At 29.6% G+C, this 8,021-nt stretch overlaps 1 non-coding gene across 1 annotated transcript; it reads left to right on the top strand.

Moving 5' to 3' along the window:
- Window positions 1–3,516: 3,516 nt before the first annotated feature.
- TRNAM-CAU (transfer RNA methionine (anticodon CAU)) lies at window positions 3,517–3,601 on the top strand. The gene is given in 2 exon segments: window positions 3,517–3,554; window positions 3,566–3,601. It is a non-coding gene; the product is annotated as a tRNA-Met (tRNA).
- The last annotated feature ends 4,420 nt before the right edge of the window (window positions 3,602–8,021 follow it).

Below are 8,021 nucleotides of genomic sequence, written 5' to 3'. Positions count from 1 at the left end.
AAATGAATCTTTCTATCTTTCTAGTTTGTGAGATAAGAATGATTTGATTATCAAAAGATTTTGAGGGATATTTTCTAGGGTAAGGGCCGATTTTATCATTCAAAAACAAGGGAGAAAATTGCTTATTTGTTTAATTATTGGTGATTAAAAAGCTGAGGAATTATCTCCAAGAAAAGATTAAGGAATGCTATCAAATAGTGGTGAGTTGTCAAATATTTTAAATCTTTTAAGGGTGATAGCCGAAAATCTCTAGATAAAATGGGTAGGGAAATTGCTTAATTAATAATTATTGAGGATTTAAAGTTGAAGGAATTATTCTACCACGAAGGGATAAGGAAAGACATCAAAGGAAATGAGTTGACAATTTAATTAACTCCTTAAAAGGTGATGGCCGAAAATTACAATAAAAATGGAGGGAAAATTATTTCTTAAATCTTGTATTTTAATTCTTTAGAATTTTATCTACTCATTAAATATTTTAGTGAATTAATAAATTAACTATGGCATAACATTATCTTGCATGCATGGCTAAATTTTTAAATTAAATTGCTAACATGTTAAGTTGAAATTTCTTAATTAATATAAGTCTAGATTACTTATCTCAATTGGTCACATATTTTAATTTACGCTTTTAAATTAATTATTGAACCTAAAAGAATTTATTTAGTACTTACCTTCTAACTAATTAATTAAATTCTTAAACTTTCTTTTATATTAAATTAACTTATTATTTAACTTAAGTAAATTCTAGGAATGTTTTCTTAATATTAAATTTTATCCCAAAACTCCAACTCCAGTCCGGCCTCACTTATTTAACTGAAAAGCTAATAATTAAACTACTGAATAAAATAATTAAATTTAAATACTCATGCAATAAAAATCATTTTAATTTAAATACTAGAATTATGCATGGCTTATACGTAGTCTAATTTACGGGTCCTACACTATAACACTGACTCGACTCCATAAAAACGTCCCAAACGACTCCAAAACAACGCAACGAACCAATGATTTCGACACCATTATTCTTCCTAAGGTTTCTATTATTTCCCAAGCCATCCCCGACTCAAAACGAAACCTCAAACGGTACCTGAACACCTCCCACATCATGTCTAAGCGTAGTATTGATGTCCTAGCGATGTCCAACGAAGCCTGCAACTCAAACACTTCCAGAATTCATCAATACATATTTTTCGGAAAAACACAGTTTGAGCAGTCCCGCAAAAACAATCATAACTCACTCAATTTTTATCCAAATAATTTGAATTTTAGATCAAATTGAAGGTATCAAAAGGTTCTACGTTTCATATGTTAAAATTTTTCTCAAATTCTCAACCGAAAAATCGCATTTTTCAAAAAGGACAGCAAATTCGAGTTTCAGATCTAAAAATTTTTCTTCGAAACACAACCAACAATTTTTCTACTCAAACTACTACATAACATACACATGTTTTCATACAAAACATATTAAAATTAATACTATGACAAGATCGACGCAGAAAAAACAGAATATACGTGTCTTTAGATATGAAAAACTCACGATACGGCGATACCGAAGCGGAAACGGAGCGAGGCTTGATCCGGGACGATTGCAGCTCGATTTCCTTGCAACAAAACCAATGAAAATTGCTGGAAACTGAAGGGGAATAGTGACGGCTGCTCTCCCTCTCCAAGAACCCTAATTTTTTCTTTAAAAATGAAATGAAGGGAGAAAGGGAATTTTGTGTGTGTGTAACCAAGAATGTGTGTGTGTGTTAGTGGGTGTGTGCGTGTGTTTTAACATAATTAATAATTAATTAAAAGTACTAACCCTCTACTAATTATAATAAAATCTCTAAACTCAAAATAACTTGCACAACTGTCATAACTTTAAAAGTTTAATAATCATAAAATAATTAAATAAATAATCTAGGTTTTAAAATGCTAAAACTTAATAAATTATGTAAAATGCCTCATCCTTAACTTAAAATAAAATACCATGTTTTAAAATTTGCCAAAAATCGTCGCCGGTCTCTTTTCCTCGATCCCGCATCGAATAATCATCTGAAACATGAAACTCAAGAAAATATTTTAACGTGCATCACAAAACATAAATAATTTAAAGTAATGCATTTAAATAATTCATGCACCACTAAGACTCATTTTAAAATTAAATAAATGCTTTAATAATTAAATAATTGCATGGGTTATACGTGTACTGATTTTGGGCTCTACAGTTTCAATTAGATTGATCTTTTTTATCTTCAGTTAAATGTTTTGGCATCAATTTGGCCTTTCCTCTTTAATGTAATAAATGTTCAGTACCAAATGATGATGGTAAACTTCCTTCTGAAGTTCTTCTACTAGAATTTGGTTGTTGTTCTAGGTTTTGAATTCTTGTCCGAATATCCTTTAATATTCCAAGAATTTCTTCCTGGTTTTCAAGGATTTTCTCCACATTTTGTGGTACATAATACAGCATATTGCTATAATTCTGTACTGTCTTTTGAATTTCTCTAATATCTTCAGAGAGTTTAGAGGAATCAGATACTATTTCTAGGAACCTGTTATTTTGAATCATAAGTTTACCTTAGAACTCTGATAAGTTCCCCTGTTTTCTTGATATCTAACATTGGTTAGATCTTCCTGCTTTAAATATTCCAAAGATTTGGAATAAATCCTGTAAATAATTAATCTCGAACATGGGTTCGGATTCATCTTATTTGAGTAAATTCTCCTCCTCAAACATTTAATTACATAATAATAATAAATTTGTATGTTTGAAATAATTTTACCTCGGCTCTGATGCCATTTCTGGTCCCATTAAAATCAATCATTAGAATTCACACATATAAGGGTATTTTTGTCATTTTTATCTTTTTAGAGAGTTTGGTCAAAGTTTTTTAGGCGTAGAGAGTTAAGATGAATTTAAGTTCGGGTTTGGGGATTTATCAATAATTTACCCTTATTTTTTCGTTGTATGTATATGTGCTTTGAAATAAAATTTTCCTACCAAACTAAAAGCCACCCACGCTTTGGTTCCATCTCTCAGAAATAGGATGTTTTTTTCCCCAAGGGTCTCGAGCAAAATTCATGAACTGTGATCTCTTTCTTATATTTATTTTGATCTAGTTCTATTTTATTTCATTTTTTTTTTAAAAAAAAGCAATAATAAATAGAATAAGTTTGTCGAACCCCAAGCCACGGCACATGTGGTGTTAAAAAAATTTGCCACTAGATTTTTAATCTGATAAATTTTGGACGATACTATTTGTAAAATAATATTTGGGTTGTGGATGAGATGATGAAGATCATATAATATAAATATGCTAAATCATTTTACTTGGATAAATAATGATACTAATGATTAGTAAAATTTGAGACGAACATTGGACGAAACCAAGATAGCTAATCAATCAATGTCTAATGATCTACACCCAGCGATGCCTAAGTGTCCAACTACATGAAAAGAAGAAAATTCATTTCTATTGACATGATATGATATATATAAAAACAACTGATGCATCAACAGCAACTGTGGTGGTGGCGCAGTTGGCTAGCGCGTAGGTCTCATAGCTTCTGAGTTATCCTGAGGTCGAGAGTTCGAGCCTCTCTCACCCCAAAATTCAAATATTTTTGAAAATATTCACATTTACATTTCTAATATGAAAATTGTGTATATTGTCATTCTCATTCTCATTTACAAATATAAATAAATTACTATTTGTTAAAATACTATTCCACTGATCTTTGGAACAGCTAAAAAATTCTCTCTAGGCTGATGCGTAATGGTTGACTTACATCTCTCAAATGGTGAGAAAAAGCTATGAGGATTCTATTCCTAATCGACAAGGATGTAAAATATTTTTATTTTGCAGTACAAAATTTGTAAACATAATTGATAAAATATGATTTAAAACTCAGCACACCTTATTCTAAAATTGTGATTCTAAAATTTTGAAGAATAACTTTAGTCAAATTTCATTTTTAAAAAAAAATATAATCTCAAAATATATATGAATATTTTCAAATACACATAAGAAATATTTAATCGAAGCTATTTTTCTAATTATTCGGGAGTGCTATTCGATATTGGAAAACAATGACATTGCACACAAGGGAAAATTTGTAAAATAACTTCGGTCAACTATTTAATTAAAAAAATTATATTCTCATGTATATTTCACCGAGGTTAAAAAACAAAATATCTCGCACAGCCGACAACAGATAGAAGTGGACCAAGTAAGTAGTATTCACAAATGTTCAATGGGGTTCCAAATGTCATATTCAACGAAAAACAATATAATATCAATTTGAGATAGGGAGTAACCATGCATGGAGTAGCAAATGCATATAAATGTTTTTAGCTTAGTAATGGATTTCGCTTTAGAACGTCTCTCTCGGCCGTTTCTAGGGTTTGGTGAGGGGAGATTTCCTATCATTGTGTAGGGTATTTCTCTTGGTTTCTGGTCAGGGGTAGTGTTTAGCTATGGATCCAGAGGAAATTGCAAGAAGGGTGAGTAATCTAAAGCTCGCCGCAGGTTCTGTGATGTGAAGATTGCGTCTCTAAATAGTGGCATTGATGAAATGATTTATATGGTGCAACCAAAAAATTTTGTGTCCAAAGACACAAATAATATGGTTTGCAAATTAAAGAAACTCATTTATGGGCTCAAACATGCATATCGACAATGATATTTCAAATTTTATCAAATTGTCATCTCGTTTGGTTTTGAGATGAGTTAGATAGATGATTGTGGGCTTTTTTTAAAAAATAATATGTTTTTAAAACTTATTTATTAAAATATTGCAGATTTGGGAGATTTGTAAAAATATTACAATCCGGAATTTGAACCCCCCCGGATTCAGAATTTTTTTTTTTTAAAAAAATAAATTGTGTGTCATGGATTCAAATTCCTTTGAATCCGTGACACTGTCCCGGATTCAGAATTCGGGACAGACTGTCCCAGATTCATTGAATCCGGGACCCCCAACCCTCTTTTCCTCCCTATAAATTGCACCGAGTATTTGATATTGTTTCATCGATCTTCGGCGCAAATATTATTTCATTAAAATCCTTCCGCGCAAATATTCCACAATCTCCTACGCAAATTTTTTTTTCTTCGCTCCTACGCAAATTTTTTTTTTTTTACTTCGATCGTGTGATTATTAGCATTTCTAATTTGATTTCAAGAAATTCTGTCGAATATCAAAATTTTAGAGATTTACGTCGAGTCTCTATTATTTATTTTTATATTGATTTTTATTTTTTGTATAATATTTCTGATAATGTTTGTAATTTATTGCAGATATTAAACATCGTTCGCTGATTCATTTACAAATTCCGTACAACCACATTTGAAAAGGTAATTTCGATAATTTTTTATATTTTAGTTGTATTATTTACGTTTTATTAATGTAATTATAATTTTTTCGGTTGCATTTTAATATTATGTATAATTTTGTTATATTTTTTTATTTTTAATATTATTAAATTATAAAATTACTAATACGAATACTAATAATAAATTAATAATAAATATAAATTGTTGAATTTGGAAAAAAAATTTCAAATTTCGTATTTTAAATGAAATTATATTATATTATTTAAGTATGAGAATGAGTTAATGTTAACGATTTTGTCACTGTTTAGTGTATTAATTACAATAATGTAATAAAATAAATTTAGAAAAAAACTAATTGTAAAATAATAATAATTACATGTAACGCTTTGAAATAATGTAATCACGCCTACTTACCAAGCGTTACATGTATTTACCATTTTTTTTAAGAAATAAAAATATAAATGACTCTTTATAATTATTTCAAAGTTGCACGTCTCGACAGTACATGTATTAAATTAATAATAATAATAATAATAATAATAATAATAATAATAATAATAATAATAATAATAATAATAATATATTTTTATTCAATGATATAATTAGAATTAATTTAATTTAAAATTTTATTTTAGTAACTAAAATAAGTTTTAAGGAAAAAAAATTATTTATTACGTGCTAATAAAAAAATTTTTAGAAACACAATTTTGACAAATCTAAGTTTATCTTGTAAATTTTTCATTTGTTTATGTTTATTATGTTTATTTTTCTTTTTAAATTTATTGATACTATTAATTGTTAAAAATGTTAATATAAGAAATTGATATATTTGGAAATTATAATTACACATGTTTAAAATTTTAAAATTTTAAAATTTTAAAATAAGTCATAACAATTTTTAAATTATTATGAAAACAAACACGGGTATTATTAAATATAAATTTTAATTAAAACAATAGAAATTTTAATAATAATAATACAAAACTTGTAAGTGATTCTTGATATTTTATTATGATTGTATACATTACACTACAACAAAAATCCTATTTAACAACACATCAAAGACAACGGTTTTAACAAAAACCGTTGTCTTTTTACTTTTAACAACGGTTTTTGTTAAAACCGTTGTCGTAGCCTAAAAAAATCCGCTCAAAGACAACAGTTTCTTTAAAACTGTTGTCTTTGATATATCTACGACAACGGTTTTTAAAAACCGTTGTCTATGAGCTTTTTTTTTGGGCCTACGACAACGTTTTTTAAAAACCGTTGTCTATGAGCGTTTTTTTTTTGGACTACGACAACGGTTTTTAAACTGTTGTCGTATAAGCGTTTTTTTCAAGATACGACAACGGTTTGTAAAAAACTGTTGTCTTTCAACTGGTTTTTCTACACATTTTGTTGTCAATATTAGATTTCGCGACGGCCTAAGTAAAATCTGTCGCTAAATTTCGCGACGGTTATACTATACCGTCGCTAATTTAAATATTGCGACGGTTTATGTATACCCGTCGCTAAAATTTGCGACGGTTTTAAGTAAAACTGTCGCCGATGTAGATATAGCGACGGTTTTCCAAAAACGGTCGCTAAATTTAGCGACGGTTTTTGTATAACCGTCGCTACATTTAGCGACGGTTTTATTAAACCGTCGCCGATCTATAATTAGCGACGGTTTATATTTAACCGTCGCTAAATAAAGCGACAGTTCTTATAAAAGCGTCGCTAATTTTAAATCGGCGACAGTTGAAAAAATAACTGTCGCTAATTGCGACGGTTTAATCAAAACCGTCGCAAACTGTCTATAAATATCCCAACCCTCAGTCCATTTTCTACCCTACCACTTCACAACACTTAAAATTTTTCTCACTTACACAATTTTCATTTCGTTTTTCTCTTTAAAGATTAATAAATTTTTACCACTTCACAACACTTAAAATTTTTCTCCCTTACACAATTTTAATTTCGTTTTTTTTAAAGTTTAATAAATTTTTAAAATCAAGAATATAATATTTTCGACTGAAATTTTTTTTATTTTACTGACAAAAATAGCGACGGAATGCATAAAACACCGTCGCTAATATTAGCGACGAAATTGTATTAATACAGTCGCTAAATTTAGCGACGGTGTATAAAACCGTCGCTCTTTAGCGACTATTTTAATTACGACCGTCGCTAATTGTAGCGACGGGTAACGATGATTTCCGTCGCAAATTTATTTGCGACGGTTGTTTAAAAACCGTCGCAAATTGTAACTACAACAACCCTCTAGAACCGTTGTCTTTTAGCGAATTCTTTAACCACATGACCTTTAATAACGGTTTTGTATACCTACGACAACGGTTTTTCACCGTCATCTTTAGACGTCTACGACAACGGTTTTTCACCGTTGTCTTTGAGCACACCCTTTAACCATAGGGCTTCTAACAACGGTTTTAAAAGGCCTACAACAACGGAGAAAAACCGTTGTCGTAGGCCTTTTTTCTTGTAGTGTTATGTCATATTTTTAATATATGTGTAAGAAACTCATAATTAAATTTTGTTATGATTGTATACATTATGTCATAGTTTTTGGTTGCAGACATGGACACTGTCAGAGCCTTACTTTACGTAGGTGGCTATGTCATTATTGAATATCGTAGGGTTGGATATAGTATCCCCGCGACCATGCCCATTAAAATCCCTCGCTCTACTACATTTTCC

The sequence above is a fragment of the Primulina huaijiensis genome, chromosome 3 (genome assembly GCF_012295235.1).
Source record: "Primulina huaijiensis isolate GDHJ02 chromosome 3, ASM1229523v2, whole genome shotgun sequence".
In the NCBI taxonomy this organism is placed as follows: Eukaryota; Viridiplantae; Streptophyta; class Magnoliopsida; order Lamiales; family Gesneriaceae; genus Primulina; species Primulina huaijiensis.
Note: the sequence above shows the minus strand (reverse complement) of the source record. Positions and strands in the feature narration are given on the sequence as shown.